The 22,706-nt window shown below is 36.7% G+C and overlaps 1 protein-coding gene across 6 annotated transcripts in view; it reads right to left on the bottom strand.

Moving 5' to 3' along the window:
- The window catches only part of TMEM200A (transmembrane protein 200A), a 79,887-nt gene that overhangs the window by 34,537 nt on the left and 22,644 nt on the right, over positions 1-22,706 (bottom strand). The window contains exon 3 of one of the 6 annotated variants that reach the window (XM_026454991.1): positions 22,218-22,492. The exons of 4 other annotated variants lie outside the window; for them this stretch is intronic. The gene's annotated coding sequence lies outside the window, so the exon portion shown is untranslated. Of the gene's footprint in view, positions 1-14,663; positions 14,743-22,217; positions 22,493-22,706 lie in introns of those variants that run through there. One more of the 6 variants, XM_023230693.1, reaches the window with a different exon arrangement.

Below are 22,706 nucleotides of genomic sequence, written 5' to 3'. Positions count from 1 at the left end.
GTCATTTCAGACCTTGGTTTCTAAACACATTTTCCACTTTAAAAAAAAAAAAAAATCAGGCTTCTGGGAGAAGTAGCTAATTTCAGAGCTAGAGCAGGAAAAGGACAAGATGAGCTCACAATGATTAGTGCTAAAAAATAATAATAATAAAAAAAAGGCAAGGAAACGTTCAAAGAATGATGGGGTAGGTCAAAAGGCTTGAATGAGCTTCCACTGGTCAAATATGGGACAACTGAGCCTCAAAATAAATAATGATAGTATCAGATTTTAACCTACTAAACCATGAGTCCATAATAGAAATAAACATACACATTGATAGTTTAATAAGAAACAAGATATTTACATACATTCGATGTATGTAAATAATATAAAAATAGTAATTAAAAATGGAAAATAATATGCAATTTTACAGTGGCAGACATGCCTAATCGAGTGACCAAACTGAACATCATTATCATGGGACAAACTGAAATGCAGTAACCAACACAATGAGAAGACAGCACGACTTCTGTGATAATCCTGCCAAACCTGACTCTAACAATAAGCAAGCACCAAACAAACCCGCCTTAGGAGACATTCTATGAAATAACTGGCCTTTCCAGTTTATGAAAGTCAAGCAAATACTGAAGAAACATTCCAGATTGAAGCAGAATAAAGAGAAACGACCACTAAATTCAACACAAGATTTTGGATTGGATCCTTCTGCTATAAAAGGCATTATTGGGAAACTGGCAAAACTGAAGTGGGATCTGAGAATTCTATGGTAGTAATATACCAGTGTTAGTGCTTTGAATTTGATGGTTATGTTGTAGTTAAGTAAAGAATGTCTTTGTAAGAAATGCACACAAAGGTGCCTGGAGGTGAGAGCAAGTTACTTTGAAGTGTTTTAGGAAAATAGTACAAATATACTTGCAAAATTTCTGTAAGCATAACATTTTTTTAAAACTCTTTTAAAAATTGCATTTATTTGTCTTAGCATCCAATAAGCTAAGACACTTACCCCAACATAGTCAACTACTGGTTTAAAACTAATCTCGAGTGTCTTTTTTTATTTTTATTTTTATTTTTTTGAGACAGAGTTTCACTCCTTACCCAGGCTGGAGTGCAATGGCACAATCTCGGCTCACTGCAACCTCTGCCTCCTGGGTTCAAGCGATTTCCCTGCCTCAGCCTCCTGAGTAGCTGGAATTACAGCCATGCGCCACCATGCTTGGCTAATTTTTGTATTTTTAGTAGAGATGGGGTTTCACCATGTTGACCAGGCTGGTCTCAAACTCCTGACCTCAGGTGATCCACCTGCCTCAGCATCCCAAAGTGCTGGGATTATAGGCATGAGCCACTGCACCTGGCCTGATTTTCCAAAACTTCCACTAAAGGGATGCAGTCTCCCTATGATAGGCAAGTCTAGAGTCCACTGTGGCTTTCCTATGATAGGCAAGTCTAGAGTCCACTGTGGCTTTCCTAGAGCTACAATAACACTGACAACTTACTCTTAATTAAATGAGAACATCATGCCCCTAAATCCAGTCTTATCAGAATTAAGAAATAAGTTCATTAACATTTCACTTGGGCTTTTGAAGTGGTAATTCTTGTCATGTTTTCTGATTATCACTTAACTTTGTTGAAACAAGGGATCTGCCACACTCAACAGGAGCAATGACTCATTTTGTACATGGGTTCTAAATACTACAAAATTATGATAGCATTGAAATCTTTTTACCCAAAAGACTTCTAGCACTACTAGACAATTTCAGAGAAATATGAGATTTTTCTTTACATGGTTCTTTTTCCATTTAAGCAACTGCTATATATTCCCTTTAAATAAAAACAGTCTAGAAAATGCCCACAATTACCATGAGATCATCTGGATTTAGACATTTCATTTAAAAATGAAAAAGTTAATGTTAAAGGCTCTTACATCACTCCACAGATTTTGGGTTCATTTGAATTTCATCAGCCCTTTAGTTGTTTCTTACTGAAGAGTTTCTAATGTGTAAGATGAGAGCAAAGCCAAAGTGATGAAGTTGGTCTTCAGCCCCTTCCTAAATCAGCCGGACCACACAGGGAATTCCCACTCACGGAGAACTCACAAAGAAACTCTGATCACAGGAACACCCGGAAGTCTACCCAGGAGATAAGTTAAGGCTCAATTCCATAAGTTAACTCAAACACATTCACTTTAGTTTCAAAATATATGATATGCAATCCAGCATTTTATTTTAAAGAAATATAGTGTGCAATTTTGCTGTTAGAGTCATATAAACTGCAATAAATACCATAGATCTTCTAAAAACTTCCTTCTCAAACTTTTCTGATTTTTTATTATTTATTATCATTATTATTATTATTATTATTAAGATTGAGTCTCGCTCTGTCGCCCAGGCTGGAGTGCAGTGGCGCGATCTCGGCTCACTGCAAGCTCCGCCTCCCGGGTTCATGCCATTCTCCTGCCTCAGCCTCCAGAGTCCCAGTGGACTACAGGCGCCCAGCACCATACCCAGCTAATTTTTTTGTATTTTTAGTAGACACAGGGTTTCACCATGTTAGCCAGGATGGTCTCGATCTCCTGACTTCATGATCTGCCTGCCTCGGCCTCCCAAAGTGCTGGGATTACAGGCGTGAGCCACCGAGCCTGGCTACTTTTCTGATATTTAAAGATTGCAACATACTTCAAGAACATGATTCATTGTTTTTACTTAAACAGTGATTTTTCATTAAAAAAAACCTGAGAAACAGAAAGGAAGTACCTTGCATACATAAGGCCATATTATTCCATAGAAAATAACTGCCTCAAAAATCATATCGAGATTCACTATAATTAATCCTGGCCTCCCAAATCCTAGGTCACTGGCTTTTAAGACACCAAATTATCCTCTTCTTTAATCTAACCACCTGCTAGTCATGAGATATCAAAATACTTTGTATTATAAGAATGACAGACAGGAAAAAAAAATCCTATCTATCTGAAGCATTACCTGTCCATCAAATCTTTGAATTGGAGCCAATTCTGTCACAGAATGTGGGAAATAGGTCACTAAGTAGAATTAGGCAAAGGCTGGCATCTCCTCACTGGTCCCTGGAAGCCTGTCAGATCCCGGGTAGTTGCAGAGACAAACTTGTGCAGAGGAGCCTGGCATGGCCCAGAGGTCCAAACTGTCCTGCGATTATGTATTTAAAATTATTTCTGACTTCATTTATAAAAGTGTATTTCATATAAAGGGAGGCATGCTCATTCAAAGGGTAAAACATAAATAACCACTTAAAGATACATAATAAAATTTAAAAATAGACTTTGAGGTATCATGTGTCAGTTCATGTCCAATGGTAAGCAGGTGTCAACAGAGAATTAGAAATGATTATTGGGGAAAACACCTGTGATAGTTAAAGAAAAGAGGGTGCAGGAAAAGGTAGAGAAAACCTTAGACCACCAGGAAGCCTTGGAAGCCACGAAAGGAAGGAAAGAAAGCAGGAATGAGTAGGAGGAGACTCAGATGCATGTGGCTCTGAGAAAGTATCAAGCAAGGACTGCCCATTAGAGGAGTGGCATGTGAGACAGAGCTGGCCTGGCACTCATATCCCACCATGTTCAGTCACTGTCTGGGAACATCCCAGGATCGGGGAGGGGGTGGCGGTCCTGTGTGAATGTTGTGATGGATCAGATGTGGCAGCTGCAGGCTGTTGGCCAATTACTCCTATGGTAGTTCTCCCCTAAAGGGAGATCTGAGTGGCACCCTCCTCAGTGGTGTCAATGCAGAAACAACCAAACTAGAAAAACAGTATGCATATACTACACAGGTCTTTTCATATCCTTCTACTACTTGAAAGCCTGTTAAACTTCTCTGTTACCCACATCATAATATCCAAACCCCTCCACAAAGCACATGGTCTTTCAGAATCTGGACCCAGCTTTTCTGGTCAACTCCATTTCCTACCTCTTCTCCATAAGCACCCTACTACCCACACTCAAGCCACATGTATTTCCTCATGCCCACCCCACATGTCTCATGTCCTTTTTGCTCCCTTGACTTTTCTAATGCTCCTTCCTTTGTTTGTCTGTATCTGATTCCCCAACCCTGTCTAAGATACAACACCTGCCAAATCCATTCAGGCCTCTGGGGTCATCCAGAGATTATGGAAAGTAGATAAGGAACAGGTCAGGGTCAGAGGATGGAGGCTAGAAACAAAAGCAGTGTCTCAAATACTCAGAGGGTCTGGGAAGAGGTTTATCATAGACTTTCTCTGGCCTCAAGTGTAGTTGGAGGAAATATCCGGGAAAGTGCCTACCTGGGCAGAAAACCCAGAATGCTCCCCTCCTGATACCTCTGGTAAATTCCTATCCATCCTTCGAGACCCTTATTGAGTTCTGAAGCCTCTACAGTCTGCTCTGCCCAATCCATCAGCGTTCATAACTCCTTCCTTTGGGCCACTATGGTATTATGCGCTATGGGGCACTTTTAGTACTGTTCTTGGAATACTGTTTCCGTATCTGCCTCCAGACTGCTCCAAACTCCCTAACCATGCTTTACCAACCTTTGCATGCCCCACATTTTACAGGTGGAGCATAGTAAGTGCTCAAAATAGGTTTGATGAATGAATGGCATTTACTACAAATATAACCATAGAGATGATATGTAAATAATACATCAATATACTTGTTACATAAAAATAAAAAGGATAGCAGACATAAAATTCAGAGATCAGGTCTGAGATGCAGTCTCTTCAATCTATTTCTAAGGAGAATAAATTTCAAAGTTTGTGAGAGTCAGGCTCCCTTCCTATGACCCTTTACATAACTTTTCTGTTTCTAAAATGTTATTTGTAGTCTGATTTGCAATATAAATTATTTGTCTGCTTAGTTTTTTCCCCTCTACATTAGAAGCAACTCGGAGCTTATTGGCTCTTACTCATCTCTACATGTCTTGTGGCACCTATCAGTGTTTTAAACATAGTAGGCATTTATGATATTGACCAAATCAAGTACCACCATGGACACATGTGTGTAAAAGGACATGAGTAAATGATTATTGAGATAATTCCTCAAAAGAGCACTAACTGAGGCAACAAAGGTTTTGGTTTTGAATTATCTAGATGGTTATTTAAATCATCTCCTTGCTGAAGTCTGTAAATGCAGACAAAATATACCTCCTGACCATTAACAATCCTACTATAGCAAGCTCCTTGTGCAAATAAGAAGCAACTACTAATTCTGTTGTCATGCAAGTGTGATATTTCACAATCTTGATGCCCAAACCACATTCCAAAATGAACCAAATCTCTATATAAAAGAAAACATTAGGTCAGATTTCTTCCAATTAATTTTGCTTCTGTCACTGTATTTCAGATGGTACTTAAAATACATTTAAGCATTTTCAGACGCAGGGTCAAGCTTCTCTGCCTCCCCTCACCCCCTCACCCACACAGGCTTAATATAGCACCACAAGACTTCCAGAACGCAATTATAATTCCAGGAGCCTTTCACATTATGTAATGGAGGTTTCACTCTCCCTGTATAAAAATAAAAGGAAAACTACACTAAAATCAGGTACAATGTGCTCAAAACCAAGAAAACTAGATTATAAACTCTTTAAGGTTTACGTTTAACATTTAGCAGAGAGGAAAAAAAATAGCCATGAGCTTTGTTCAGGAAACCAAAGGAGAAAGTTTAAAAAACATGGAGAGATCAGCCACCAAGAGATCAAACAAGGCCCAGATGGGAGGCTAAGACATAAAGACAGTGAGTATCAACTACTCCCACTAAGATTTCAGTCTTAAAGGAAAAGAGAAAGAGCATTAGTTAGAGATGGGTACACAATTAAGGAGAGAGGATTGGGCTTCTGTTTAAGACAGAAGAACTGCTTCTGACAAGGCTGACAAAGTCAAACCAAACTATTTCCAGGGTGTAAGACTGAGAAGTAAAGTTCTTTCATTTGGAATTCGGGACATTATGTATCAAGTATAGAGTCTACAGCAATGCATCTGGAAAATGGGAACTGGACAGGAGAAAACTACTGTCACACGTATTAACGTAACATAGATTTGTCTCACAAACACAATGGAGCTACTTTCAGAGGACTATATATATTTAGATTCCATTTATATTTTAAAATATGTGAGACTAAACAAGGTTTTTAAGGGATGCATACACGTGACTAAACTATAAAGAAATGCAAGGGGGAATCAATGTAAAATTCAAGATATTGTTTAGGGGAATGTGGGAGGAGGGATCAGAGCACACAAGGGCTACAGATATGTTTAAAAGGGTCTAGTCTTAAGCTGAATAGTGTTTTTCTAAGTATTATTCTTTAATCTGCACATATATTTTATATTTCTCCTTTATGCTTGTGGTATATTCTATATATTTTTAAAAATCAAATATAAATAAGACAGGAAAAAACTTGGCTGTATGATACGTAAATGGAAAGGAGCCAAGAGGAAAAGTTAGATATTGAAGATATGAAAAGACAAGGATCCGATGGAGACAAATCCTGGAGGAGAAATGATGTATGAGCTCCTTCCTGAGGAATGCATTAACTTTGGAGAAGAGGGTCATCTATTCCCAGAAGCCAGGGAATGACAGAAGGTGAAAATAAGCTTGTATTAGTCTGAAGTAGATAAAATTGCTGGTTTTGCAAGTCAAAACCTAGTCAAACATGGGCAGGGTCATACGTGTTCACTCAAGACATGAAGAAGCAACCTGCCAGTGAGGTGTTAAGCATGTGCAGTGTCTGTCATCTGGTTTAGGAAGCAGCCCATCTACCGCAAGCTAGCAGTGGGTCAGGAAGCCCGGGTAAGGCAACGAGAGCCAGCATAGGGAGAGGACACTCCAGGTGTGCACAAGAGGGCTGCTGAGCAGTGCTGAAAGCACATAGGATCTGGAAACCATGACTGTGCAATGGCAATAGCCCACTAAATTGCACAATTTTCTCCAGGAGCACTGAGAAACCCAGTTCCCAGAGGAAAGTGAGCATTCCTAGGAATATGAAAATGCATGATTCCTCATTCTCAGTTAGAATGATTCTCCTACCATGATGCAAAGTCAACTAATGGAAAGTGAACTATAAGAAGAGACCAAAACAAAACTCCTGTAGTAGTCGAATTTAAGTGATAAGAGCAATTCTTAAAAGTTTCTGAAAATGAATTTCCATTCATACTTGCCACAAAAAGAATAAAATACCTAGGAATACAACTAACTAGGGAGGTGAAAGATCTCTACAAGGAGAACTACAAACCACTGCTCAAAGAAATGAGAGATGACACAAACAAATGAAAAACATTCCATGCTCATGAATAGAAAGAATCAATATCATTAAAATGGCCACACTGCCCAAAGCAATTTACAGATTCAATGGTATTCCTATTAAACTACCATTGAGATTCTTCACAGAACTAGAAAAACATTTTAAAATTCATATGGAACCAAAAAGAACTCCAACATCCAAGGCAATCCGAAGCAAAAAGAATGAAGCTGGAGGCGTCATACTACCCTACCTGACTTCAAACTATACTATAGGGCTATAGTAACTAAAACAGCATGGTACTGGTACCAAAACAGACACGTAGACCAATGGAACAGAATAGAAATCCCAGAAATAACCACACAACTATAACTATCAAATCTTTGACAAACCTGACCAAAAAAATGAGGAAAGGATTCCCTATTTAATAAATGGTGCCGGGGTAACTGGCTAGTCACACGCAGAAGATTGAAAATGGACCCCTTCCTTACACCATATACAAAAATTAGCTCAAGATGGATTAAAGACTTAAATGTAAAACTCAAAACTATAAAAACCCTGGAAGACAACCTAGGCAATACAATTCAGGACATAAGTATGGGCAAAGATTCTATGACGAAGATGCCAAAAGCAATTGCAACCAAAGTAAAAATTGACAAATGGTATTTAATTTAACTAAAGAGCTTCTGCACAGCAAAAAAGAAACTATCATCAGAGTGAACAGGCAACCTACAGAATGGAAGACAATTTTTGCAAACTATGCATCTGACAAAGGTCTTATATTGAGCAAATATAAGGAACTTAAACAAATTTACAAGAGAAAAACAGACCCATTAAAAAGTGTGCAAAGGACATAAACAGGACATTATTTTTCAAAATAAGACACTATTTTTCAAATACATTATTTTTCAAAATAAGACATACATGCAGCCAACAAGCATATGATCATCATCACTGATCATAGAGAAATGCAAATCAGAGCCACAGTGAGATATCATCTCACACTAATCAGAATGGCTATTATTAAAAAGTCAAAACATAACAGATGCTGGAGAGGTTCTCTGTGGAAGACAGTGTGGCGATTCTTCAGAGACATAAAGACAGAAATACCATTAGACCCAGCAATCCCATTACTGGTTAGATACACAAAGAAATATAAATCATTCTATTATAAAGACACATGCACATGTATTATGTTCATTGCAGCAGTATTCACAATAGCAGAGACATGGAATCAACCTAAATGCCTATCAATGATAGACTGAATAAGGAAAATGTGGTACATTTACACCATGGAATACTATGCAGTCATAAGAAAGAATAAGATCACATCCTTTGCAGGGAAATGGGTGGAGCTGGAGGCCATTATCCTCAGCAAACTAACACAGGAGCATAAAACCAGATACTGCATGTTCTCACTTATAAGTGAGAGCTAAATGATGAGAACACATGGACACATAGAGAGGAACAACACACACTGGGGCCTACTTGAGGTTGAAGGGTGGGAGGAGGGACAGATTCAGGAAAAATAACTAATGGGTACTAGACTTAATACCTAGGTGATGAAATAATCTGTATAACAAACCCCCATGACACAAGTTTATCTACGTAATAAGCCTGCACTTGTATCCCTGAACTTAAAATAAAAGTTTTAAAAACGCTGTAAGTCATGTTGAAAAAAAAATAGCGAAATGAAAAAAAGTTCCTGAAATAAGAAGGATTTACTCAAAAACTATAGATGATCCCAGGCTTTTCCACTGTAATCAAATATTATAAATATTCCACATGTTATCAAATATTATAAATTTTTCATTCAAAATTCTATAATTTTGAGCATATAATTTGCCTCTTCTAATAATGTTCTGATTATATAAATAATCACCAATGTGAATCAGCAGGTTAAAAATACATCAAAGTTTAAAAAAAAAACTAATTCTGGATACCATTTATCAAAATAATAACAATAATTAAGAATAATTCATTATTATAGTATCTAAAATTTACTTGGTATGAAAGTGCTATCTTCTATGGTCATACATTCTGTCTGAACCCTGAAAAGAAAATCTGTGATCTACTGTCATCAAAATTAAGTAAAAAATGGCTTCTTATGAATATCTTGCTACATTTGTCAAAAGAGTTCAATTTAGTAATTAGTGATTATTAATGTAGTCAAATGACAGGTGTCCCTCAGAATGAAGGGGACCATCTTCTATCCAAATGCTTTTCCCTGTTAAAACAAGTGGCTTTACCTGGTGTTGTTGCACTTAAGAGATATAAAGAAAGAAGCAGGACAGCCAGGGATGGAAACAGTATGAAATTATGCCACTGAGGATTTGGAGAATGGAGAGTGGTAACTGGAGGCAAGATGCAAAAATTGCAGTTAAAAGTGATATGGAGTCATAAAGAAAAGAGATGGAGATGGCCTCTTGCATACATGTATATAACATAAAGAGGCTACATTTTTACAACAAGTTATTTTTGATATAATTTCTAATAGAGGATAGGGATATTTATTAAAAAATTTTGAATAGAGGTTAGGGATATTTCACTTCATCTAGCATACATACTTTAAATAAACTTTGTATATGAACTTTCTATAAAATTAGATGTTGAAAACCAAGGATTTATAGAAATTCCTTGAGTTTGTTATGAGTTGTTTAAACTGCACACGTTATATTCCTCTTTTGTGTCTGCAGTATATTCCATAGGTAGATAGCAAGAAAGAAAAGTCTTGGCTATGATATATGCCAAAGGATGGAAGCCAAAAGGAAAGGGAAATATCAAAGGTAGAGAAAGACAGGAATAATCGATAGAGTCAAGTTCTGGAAGAGAAGGCAAATATAGAATCTTGAGATGGAGACCCCAAGTAATTCTCATAAGTACAATAAAAAGTTCCTTTGTGGGTCTTATCCAGTTAGTAATAAATCCCTAATAACATAATAATAGATAAATTGATTGTGTTTTTTTATTTAGATCTACTGAGTGCCAACCTTTTTTTATTTTTTGCTCAACTGATTCCCATTTTCCATGAACAGTGTTGCAGTCTCTCCTGAGGACACAGTGTTTCAATTTTTATTTCTTGGAAATTGCTTGTTGTGTTTCACTTTAAAGTTTTCATCATTTCATCATTTTTATGTCTTTTTTGCATAATACTCTATTTGTTTATTATATGAACTATTCTTATGGCAAACTGTGATATTTTTCCCATAAAAGCAATTCATAAATTCATTCTTTTGAGTTTTGTAGTCATAGTAATAAAATCAAAAGCCTTAAGGTTTTTTTTTTAAGACAGGCAGCTATGAAGATATAAAATTTTAAACTCCTGTAAGGCAAAGCCACCATAGTCAAATTTAGAGCACAAACAGCAAACAGAAAGAAACTGCATGACAGGCAAAGGTACACTGCCCCTACCATATAAAGACTTCTTAGAAATCAATGGTTTAAGAAAAATGGAAAAATAGGACATAAACAGGCAATTTACAAAAGAGAAAAACTGAAAAAAGCTCATAAACACACATACACAAACATTAAAAAAGAAATGCTAAGTAAATAAGTGTATCATTGTTTTTACCTATCAAATTTACACATTTAAAACAACTGAAAAGACTTATTGATAGCCAAGTATGGAAAAAGTGTGAAGTGGAAGTACAATGGGTACAAACTTTCAGGAAAACAACCTTGCAATACTTAATTCTTAAAAATGCATATAACCATAGACCCAATGAAGGTATTAAATATACAAAATTATTTGACAGGTACACAAAAATATATGTACAAGGACACCTGGTTGCAGCACTGTTTAATACAGTGAAAAAGAAAAAAGAAAAGACAAAAAAGTAAAGAAAAAAGAAAGAGAGGAAGAGAGAGAAAAAGAAAGAAGAAAGAAAAAGAAAAAGAAAGAAAGAGAAAGAAAGAAAGAAGAAAGAAAGAGAGGAGAGAGGGAGGAAGGGAGGGAGAAAGAAAGGAAGGGATCTAAAGGATCTGTAATAGGGATTAGTCTAATAATTTATGGTTCAGCTGAACAATGGAATACTATGAGGCTAATAAAAATAATAATTTACTGCTGTGAAAAGATGCCTTCCACATAGGAAGTGAAAAGGCAAGATAATAAACAACATGACACCTGAATACAGTGAGGTGGCACTCTGGGGTAAGATGGACCTCCTTGCTAGAAATACACAGAATTGCTAAATAAACTATAAAAACAAAAAAGGTTAATGCATAGCTGAGCTCTGATGATGAACAGAGATATCCCCACTCCCCATTTATTTCCAGAAATGAAGAGGTACCCAAAGTCAGAATGAAAAATTTCAGCTGATGTCAAGGCATCTCAGGGAAATTTCAGACCTAGATGTAAGGTCCATCACTTAATGACTAAATTTTGTTTATTTATTTGTTTGTCTGCTTCTGTAACAACTGTGTGGGGTCAGGTGGTGTGATGAGAAGGCCACACAAGGCAGGGGGTTGCACTTGGAACCCTAGAATAGAGTCTGTGCCCCAGACAGTCAATTATGCCAAAAAGAGGCAAGAAAACTTCAGTCAATGGCTCAGTGAAACGATGAGGAAGCTTATCTTTGCCTGAAGCTCCAAGTGTGTGGCTAGGCAGAACCCAAGTGAAACTCTCCATGAAGTACAAAAATCTTATGTCACAGAACTATAGGGAAGAAAACTAATCTTGGACTAATGAAATCCCTTAAAACCCAGCAGAAATAAACATGTCTATTGGAACAACCATAATTCAGGGCTTACATATGAAAATAGTGCCAGTTAAAGATAAGCTCACAATTTAAAAAAAAAAACATAGGAGCTAAACTGTCACTATGACAGAGTCAGGAGATTCCCCAAACAGTAGGACTCATAATCCCAAGAACTGGAGATAATTTTAAAAAATAGGAACATAACTAAAAGAGAGCTGTGGATGTGGCGAACAGAGAACACCTCTACACTGCTGGAGGGAATGTAAACTAGTACAGCCACCGTGGAAAGCAGTGTGGAGATTCCTTCAAGAACTAAAGGTAGGACTACCATTTGATCCAGCAATCCCACTACTGGGTATCTACCCAGGGGAAAAGAAGTCATTATTCGAAAAAGATACTTGCACATGCATGTTTATAGCAGCACAATTCACAAATTGCAAAACTGTGGAGCCAACCCAAATGCCCATCAATCAACGAGTGGATAAAGAAACTGTGAAATATATATAATATAATAATTATTATTGCAAAGGATATGATTATTATAAAAATGTATACCTTCCAAAGCAACAGAAGGAAAAAAATGAAAACCTATGAAAAGGTAATCAATGCAATAAATAAACATATAAAAAGCCTGGTGAAAATACAAACAAAACAGGATGGTGGAAATAAATCCAAATGCCTCAGTAATCATACTAAAACCACACATATTAAATTTAACAGATAAAAGCCAGAAATTTGCAGATTGGATTTCAAAAAAAAAACCCCACAAATTTAAAACATGAATGACATAAAGTAAAAGAATGGAAAAAGATAAATACTAGCCAAAAGAAAGCTTGTATGGCAATATTAACATACAAAATAGACTCCAAAGGGAGGGAAAAACATTATTAAGGATGAAAAGGATTTTTACATCATGGCAAAAGGAACAATTTGCAAGTAAAATATGGTAATCTTAAATCTATATTTATCCAACAACATGAGTTTAAAATATAGAAAGCAAAAATGGACTGAGTTACAAAAAAAACTAATCCTTGTTAATGGGGATACAAATTGGTACAATCACTTTAAATTCCATATTTGCAATAATTAGTTAAGCTTAAAGCTGCCCTTAATCTATGATTCTATTTGAAACTATAAATCCTAGGAAAACTTACATGAGTAAGGAGACATGATTCCTCTGCGATATTGTTTGTAATAAGGAAAAACTAAACACAAGTTATTAATAGTTGCCATCAATAAGGGATGGATGATACAACCATGTAATCTACACAGCAGTTTAAATAATGAGTTAGAGCTACAAGTATTAATCTGATTAAATTCAAAAATATATTTAATGACAAAATGTGCAAAGAGCATGTGAACTAGGAAATCATTTATGTAAACTAAAAAATACATAAGACAATACTATAAATAATTGTAAGTACAAACATAGAAAGTAAAAGTATGAAGCAGAGGTGAAGGCTGCACAAGGTCCTACTGATTCTGAAGAGGGTGAAACATGCATTGCAGGGGGAAGAACCCTCCTATGGTAGCTTCTGTATCCTCATTTTATTTCTTAAGAAGTATTTTTACAGTATTTTTTAATGACAAAATGTTAAATTTCACCTGGATGATGGGTACATATACAATATGTGTGTATATATAATGTATATGGTTTTGATATTTTTAAAGGCTATGCTCAAAATATGGATTACTTGCCAATTTTTATTTACTTCTTTATATTTTTTCCTAATTATCTGATTTTTTAAAAAAGAAAAATATTATCCTCTTAAAACCAAGGTAACAACAAGCAGAACAAATCCCCTCCTTTCCTCCTGAGATATTTTATTCTTTACAACCTTTATCTCACCAACTGAAAATATTCTTAGTTTAAAAAAAAAAAAAAACAGACTGGTCAGAATCCAAAATAAGTTCTGAGTCATTTTTTGAGGCTCCAATAAAAATATAAGCAAACAAAAATACATAAATAAAAAACTAGTGCAAATGGTTTTTCTTAAGTTTTTAAAACTCTCTATCATCACTGGCATTTTCAGAGCACCCATTACATGCAAGCAACTGCTGGCCCCATGTTCATAAGCATTAGAAATACTGCCATAATAGATAAAAAGTCTGAGAGTAGAGAAATTTGTGAAAGTTTTAGCTGATATTTTTAGGCAAAAAGAAAAATAAACCATATTGGCTTTGCATACAGTTTAAAACTAAAGTATGTCTAAGAATGTTCTTTGAAAATGATTCCAACATCAAGTATCCCTTTTCACTATTTTCATATTTACTCCAGAGAGAAAGATGGAGCTGTTTAAATGTTAAGTTTTAGCCACGAAAGGCACTATGACAAACTGGATAGCCAAGCCCTTTTTAGAACTGCCATCACAAAATGATTGTCTTAAATGACTACAGCATTATTACCTCAGTATTTTAAACTGCCGTTAAGTGTAACACTTGCTTTAAATTCAACGACTTTGATCCACCTTGAATTACCTTCTTGGATGCGTAATGCAATCCCGTCAAGAAAGTGCGTGGGATGAGCCTGTTCTGTCATCGTTAACAAACAAAACCTTCTCCATCTGACCAGTGATCTAAAAGCATTTGTTATTAACAGAAATTTCATTAACAATTTATTTTTTAATCACTTCCTAATATCAGCTTTAATGAAAGCTTTTTTAAAAAAAATTACTTAACTGACTACTTAAGATTCTCAACCATATTTGAAACATTTTCAGGGCTACTTTACCTCAAATTAGTTGTTTAGAATAATCATTCCCTCTGAAGAGACCATTTCTGAGATCTGTTCTTTCTTAGTATGCCTTCACAAATCTGCTATTAATGTTTCAGAAAGTTTAATAGAACAGACTGTCCAGGGCAGGCGATTTGGAGCTGCTTTTCCACAGCCACCAAAATTACAGATTGATTTTGACATGGACTCTTCAACTAAGGGTTCCATCCCACTTGGGAAAGGGAAAAACTACTGAAATGACCTCTTTTCTAGGCAACTCAGTCTAGCTAGAGGATTTATAAGCAATCCAACCAATACGGCTGGATAGCTTGTCAGAATCTTTTGTGTGCGTGTTTCTAAGGGAAAAGGGGAGTGGAATTTTTCCCATCCTATATGCAGGAAGGAGCTATGAAGACAGGTATTGAGTAGACCTAATACATATTTCCTGAGTGTCTACTACTTTCAAAACATTGCAATGCAGTGAAAATAACACAGGACAAAGAAAGAAGACTAGGATACTGATGGAGGCTCTATCAGGAGGCTCCTGATTGGTTAGCTGGGTGGACTTGAGCAAGCCATGTAATTGTTCCTGGCCTCAATTTCCAGAGAAGTAGGCAATAGATCACACGAACTTTCATATCCTTACCTTCATACAAGTTTAGGATTCTGTGATTCACTGTTCACTAAAGGGCCTTAAGACTTTTGCAAGAAGGCAAGTAAACCATGCTCACTATCCTCTGTTTACCCTGTACCATACCTTCTATTCCAGAGAGATAGCTTCTACCATCTCATGCATGCCTACTGGAAGCTCCAGAATGTAAACGCAGCCTTCAATTCAGTGCTTTGTATGTACCTTTTGACATCTTAACAAATGCATAAGGGATGCCAAAAAATAAATTAGCAAGGGTTTTGTCAGCCAGACATGAAGAGAAGAGGATAATCTTTGCCAAAAAATGTCCTCCCACATATACAGAAACTGGTAATTGGAAGTAAGAGGAATCCCCCACCTCCCCAGAGCAGACTGTGCAGAGGCGGGCGCCCCTGCCAATATTCGAGCCTCTGCCAAAAGCAGAAGCAGCGTGGGGAGAGAAGAAAGCTCTGCCACCCCTGCCACTCTGAGTATTTACGGGGATGCGTTCCAGCTTCCAACAGAAACCTGCTGGCAGAGGTAAGTATTCCCTTCTGTGGGTGCGGAAGGGAATTTCAATATGACGGTTGTGAAACAGTAAAAATCACATCAAGCCTTGATAAAGGTTCTTTTTTGCATAGCAGTTCAGCATTTCTCTTTAAGCAGTCTCAGACTTATAGACTCTAGGCTGGGTTCAGGAGAAGGATGTTAACTCCCTCAAAACAGAACAATCAAGATCCAAATCTTCTGATGTTGGTATAAGGTTTTGAGAAATGGACAAATATTGACTTCAAACCCTAACAATGAAATCCTAAGTACAGTTTATTGAATCACTAAATACAACCAGGGATGTGATTCATTGCTATTTCACCTCAACAGCAAAGCAGTGTAAAATAATGGGAACAGAAACTCATTCATTATTCCAATCAAAGAGGCATATGTGATATTCAATCTGTAGGATCAAGAAAGGAAGAAAACTCCTTACTCAAAGGGTGGGATGAGATTTCAATAAATAAACCATGGTTAAAGATGTTTCAAATGTAATTTTAAAGATGATTTGGAAAATGCAGCAACTGTTTCCTGGACCAAAGAGAATAACATGGTTGCTTTGAAGAAATCATGGCATAAAATGGTTAGTGATGTTACTAAATGGTGTTTTGGTCATCTCTACAGTGCTGAGAAAGCTGTACATCATTTCCCTGTTTTACATGATGGGCCTGGAAAATAATCTTGAAAAAAGAACTCTTGAGACTATTGTTTTTTGCAGCAAACTAATCTACAAATTATGCTTACATAGAAAATGACAAAACACTATCACCATTGATGGCTGAAGCAACGTGATCCCAACCCATTCAGACCCCTTGAACATGATCTTTGCTCAGGCTCACACGTGAAGCCATGTTGACACTGGAGTACTTAAGACTGATGTAACACATCTGCCCATTGCACACACACCTCTGATATTTTAACTGGTCATTTCTGGCCCATAAGCAATGATGTGACAATATTGGTTGAAAAATTACTTCATTTCTATTGCCATAACACTAGGTATATATTTTTAAATAGCACTCTATTGTTAGAATTAATATTTTTTTCTCTTCTGGTATTTCTACCTTACAAGATCAAATTCCTTAATATTAGGGACAATTAAAGAAGACAGCATGACTTAATACCCAGATCCCTTGGTCTTCCTCTCTCTACTACCTATTTCCGATTGACTTACTCAGCTAAGACCTCAGACAAGATCCCAGCTTTTAGCTTCTCTTTGGGTATCTACTGATCTCTCTGTTCTATCCAACAGAGATGCCTGCAATGGTTTCTTCATTCATAATTTGGCTGGTTAATTCCATCAATGAATTCTTAAACAATTTTGCTTCTGTGATTTTGTAAGTCTATACTGTCTGATTCAATCTTATGGAATCCTAGCTGTATTCAACTACAAATAGTTATTAAACACCTACTACATGTCAAGAAATGTGCTACTCACTGTAAAAACCAAAATAAATGAGGAACCAAAATGAATGAGATGTCAAAAACTCACAATTTAGTGAGGGAAATAAATCAAGAAACACAAGTTATGCATGGTAAGTGCTAGAAAGTACAGGTGCACAAAGTGTTATTGTGGTAAGAAGACAGGCACAAAGTATAGCAGTGATCTCAGGGAAGGGTGCTTAGGTGTTGCTTCTAAGATGAAGAAATGCTTGCGCTGTATCTTAAAAATGAGTACATGTTAGCTCAACAAAGAAAAGAGAAGAAAAACAGGAGGGAACAGCTAACACAAAGGCATAGATTGGGATTTGAGTTACTAGGTGATGGGAGACACTAAAAAGTGTATCTCTGTCCAGGCATCAAGAAAATGGACAGATAGACTGACAGTGAAACTGGAGGTGGAAAGGCTTGTTAAGAGGCTACTGCTGTAATGATTTGGGCAAGAAAGGTTCAAGGCCTACACTGAAGCCATTGCAGTGGAAATGAAATGGGTAAGAATGAACTGTGCATACTGCACTGAAATGGGAGGCAGGATAAAGAAAATGTAGAAACTTGTTGGGTGGGAACAGGGAAATAGTGAGGGCAAAAGTAAGAAATGGCTCTCAAGTATTTGGTTAAAGCTTGTTTTAAGATAATAATATCTACTTTTATTAAACAGGTTATGCATTGTTTTCTAGGTGATTTATATGCATTATCTCATTAAGTAATTTACATGCATCACGTAATTTGATCTTCACAATAACACTGGAAGATCAGTATCAATGTGACAGATAAGGAAAATGAGACAGAGGGTAGGTAATCTGTACAAGGTCACTGGGTTATTAAAGAGCAAAGCAAGATTCTTGCTCCAGAACCCGAACACCATTCCCTGGGATAAAGAATTTTGAAGGAGGTTTAAAAGAAGTGAAATAAGATGGTGAGTTTAGTTTTATGCATACTGGGTTTCTGTTTCTGGAGCTTGTGAAATATACAAGAGGAGATTTCTAGTAAAACTATGAGCTAACAGGTAGGTTCTAAGCTAGAGATAATATATTTGGGGATCTTCAGGTTATTTGTTGGAGCCTGGGTATGAGAATTGCTACAGAGTTTAAGGGGGGGGGGGGGGGGGAGAGAGAGAGAGAGAGAGAAAGAGAGAGAGAGAGAGAAAGATGCCTTTAATTTCTGCCTGGTCCTTAAAGCCTAACATCTCAGGTATCCAGTCCCAGATTACCCTTTTCTTTGAGTGAACACATTGTCTAATGATATCAATGATGGGGCATGGGCAAGGGAAATATCTGAGAAAGTGGTGGCATTAATGGTTTCCGGAAAGAAATCTGAGGTTATGGTGAGTCCTTGCCCTTTTGGTCCAGAAGAAAATAAAAATCCACTGCATATAATGAACTAACATAGGTATTATAACTGATAACTAAGTATTTCTTAAACCTTTTTCTCTTTCCACATTTATTGCACTTCTATGGATGTCCAAGCTGTGGCACCAGAGAAAGACATCACACTACCCTCTAGGGGCTGGCACTCTGGTGAGAAGGGGCACAGGTAAACTGATATTGACATCACAAAGCAGTGACTGCTGCATGTATGTAGTGGTTCTCATTCCGAGGCATTTTTGTCCCCCAGGGGACACTAGGCAATGTCTGGAAACGTTTTTTTGCTACAACTTGGGGTAGAGCACTACTAGCACATAGTAGGTAGAGGTTACAGATGGAGCTAAACACCCTACAACGCATAAAAGTTATTCAGTCGAAATTATCAATAGTGTAGAGGCTGAGAAACCCTGTTGTGATAAAGGTGAGCTGACAGAGAGCAGAGCAGTGAACAAAAACCCAAAGGTGCCTGGGAGATTCAAAGCAGCCTCACCAACATGGAAGCTGACTTTAGAAGGAGCAATTTGCCAAGCTAATGTTTCAATACCTGATTCTAGCAGATATCTCCTCCTTGCTTTGCAGTATTTGCTTTTCATAGTCTCACTCCATTACAGTATCAAGTAGGAAATACTATTATATGCAACACATTCCCCTCCATGCTATGAAGGAGAAATATTCATGAAAAATACAGGATTTGTACCTTTAAGGGTATAAAGAATACTCAGATTTGTCAAGCTTTTTAACATACTTTATCATTTAATCCTCAGCAGTCCTATCAAGTAGGCAGTACTAGTTTCACTCTGTAAAGTCAGAAAGAGCTCACTGAGATTAAATGACATACTGTAGCCCACATAGGGCTGCTCTGATACACAATGTGTGTTACATTCAGATGATATGGTAAAAAGCCGTGGTCATGTCACCAAAACACAACACATTTGCATTTGCTCTACAGCTACGGTTACACAACTTCAGAATGCTTCTTGGTTAAAACTATAATAGATGACACAGAGGTATAATGAGATGTTATTTCTCCAACATTCAAACCACTGAGATTAATTAAACAAAACTGTATGACTTATAATCATATTTATCAGATCCTGAGATTCAGTAAATGAAAAACCAGTCAAATTACATTCAAAAATAATTTGGGGGTTGTTGCACATTTCATTTTTTATACATTTTTTTTAAAATTGATAAGCATTTACAGAAATTCATGGTTAAACAGAACATCTCAGAAACCAAAACACATCTCTGGCCATTCTTGACAAGAACTTGTAAGCAAAATAACTTTTATTAGTGACTCTTAGGTATCAATGTGAGCAATTTTTACATGGCTAATTACTCTCATAAAGTAAAACATATTAACAAAGAACTGGATGGGGATCCTAGAACTTTAACAATGGAAGCCCATGTAATAAAATGAACCTAGGGAATCTCGAACTGAGTCCCTGAATTGGCACAACTGGCCTGGAAGTTTTACTGACTACTTTTGAAATTTCTGAGAAAATCTGAAGTTCTGTGGATCTCTCTGAACCCACAGATGCTATTAAAATCTGGCCTGTGATATTATGTATCTAAAATTAATAATTTCTCAAAATTCTAACAAACTATATTATTGCTTCCTTCTATACAAAATATTTTTTGGTAGAGGGTCCTAGGATACATATTAACTTTATCACTTTCAAGCTCATAACCTCTTTTTTCTCTCAAATTGTTCCTTACATAGGATACAGAGTTGTGAGTTGAGGGAAGAAGTGACACAGTGTCAAAACAGACTGCCCATTTCAAAACCTGTACTGGACCTTCTGGTCAGTGCACTACAAGAGAGAGTGCCCAGGGCTGGAAATCAAGAGAGCCCATAACTGCTTCTGCTTCCACTCATATCTTGTTGTGTGACTGGGTAAAAGCTGTGTCATTTCACCAAAAACATTTCGTATTTTTATCAATACTAAATCTTCATTTGCTCATCTGTAAAATCAGGGGACTATATTATAAGATCTTCTAGTCTATCCAAATCTAACCATCTATAGTTTGAATCTAAAACTGTATTTTACAGTTCTACTTCGTTGAGAGTCAAAGACAATATCTTTGACTTATCTAAAGATAATGGAGCTAGACCGTAGTGCTACTTTTATATTATATTTATTTTATATTTTCTATAAAATTGATTTTATCTTATACTTATTAAAGAAATCATTGTTCAAAACATGATTTAGGTTTTGTAAATAATTTCTCCTAAATGTACTAATTGGTGTTAAAATTACTGCCACTTGCTGATGTGCCAAATGTCATGAGTTAGGGGATTTTATAAACACACTTATCTGCAGTGGTTGATGCAATTCCCACAAACTGGGGGAATGATACTCTCTATAAGGATATTCTAATGTTTTATTTTTTCATTCTTGTCAAGTTTAGTATTTACATTTGAGTAATGCACTAGACTTGCTGTAAAAATAATCTACATATTAACAAATATAAAAATGAATAGCGATCATTTCTGATAACAAGATTGAGAAATATGATTATCTACTTATGCCACTCAGCAAAAGAACCGGTCATCTTATTAGAAATAGAAAAAAATAAGGATATATAAATTTAGATTATGAAGTAGTATGCATGAATGAAAGCATGTACAAGCAAGAATCCACATTTAACATCTACACAAACAGAACTTATCTAAGCAATGAATTGTCACACAAACAGAACTTATCTAAGCAATGAATTGTCACACCCTGAGGTTACGCCTCATGTTCCTTATTGAGGACAGATATAACACCTCTCTTGATAATTCATTCCAGGGGGTTATCAATTTGGGAAACATCCACATAGCTAATGTCCTAATGTTGTAGTTTATTTCCTTTTTAACTGGTTATTCACTAGTAGATATCTGAGTCCTACAGCATCTGAAAGCCACTGTTATAAGCCTTCTCTTCTCCAGAATAATCCTAGTTCCTTTCACATTTTCCAACTTCTTAATCAAGCCTTATTGCTTGCCTAGAACTTCAACTCCTTCACTTCCTTCTTTTTGGTTAACTACTAAAACCGACACAGGAATTTCCAAGGGATCTCCACTAGTGCAGAGTATAATAAACTTACTAAGCTTTAAACTGTTATTCTCCCCTTTCCTAAGCGGCATTTGCCATGCTACCTTTGACTCCCATACAGTTCATCATGAAAACTTCCACCTGGGAAAGGAAAATTATTTTGAGAATCAGAAACTAACCATAAATCAATTCTCTAAGACTTAGGAATACCTACCCTTACACTTCTATATTCTTTCCTACCATCAAAAGGCAAACAGGATTTTAAAAGCTTTTTAAGAGAAAAGACACCAGAAATTGGATAGGGCTCTAAACGACTCTAGTAAGAAATTTTAAACCTAAATATTCTCAAGTCTAGTTGCCAAAGAGCCTCATGCATAACTGTTTTGGGGAAACATAATTACGAGTATGGAAACTAAGTCACAATTTCAATCTAGAATTCCCTTAACATATTTGAGTTCTGTTGGCTTAAGCAAATGCAAACAAGACTTAAGAAGCCATGTGGCCAAGTCCACAGGATGGCATTCAAAAAGAAAAGAAAAGGGTTGTTTACTCTTTTAAGAACTCTATCCAGGCTGGGCGCAGTGACTCATGCCTGTAATCCCAGTACTTTAGGGGGCCGAGGCAGGTGGATCACCTGAGGTCAAGAGTTTGAGACCAGCCTGGCCAACTTGGTGAAACTCCATCTCAACTAAAAATACAAAAATTAGCCAGACATGATGGAGGGTGCCTGTAATCCCAGCTACTTGGGAGGCTGAGGTGGGAGAATCACTTGAACCTAGGAGGCGGAGGTTGCAGTGAGCCGAGATTGTGCCATTGCACTCCAGCCTGGGTGACAGAGCGAAAGTCTGTCTAAAGAAACGAAAACAGCATTGGAGAGGATGTGGAGAAATAGGAACACTTTTACACTGTTGGTGGGATTGTAAACTAGTTCAACCATTATGGAAAACAGTATGGCGATTCCTCAAGGATCTAGAACTAGATGTACCATATGACCCAGCCATCCCACTACTGGGTATATACCCAAAGGATTATAAATTAT

Source organism: Piliocolobus tephrosceles, chromosome 5, assembly GCF_002776525.5.
Source record: "Piliocolobus tephrosceles isolate RC106 chromosome 5, ASM277652v3, whole genome shotgun sequence".
Classification (NCBI taxonomy): Eukaryota; Metazoa; Chordata; class Mammalia; order Primates; family Cercopithecidae; genus Piliocolobus; species Piliocolobus tephrosceles.
The sequence above is the reverse complement of the archived record's forward strand: the minus strand, read 5'-3'. Positions and strand labels throughout refer to the sequence as shown.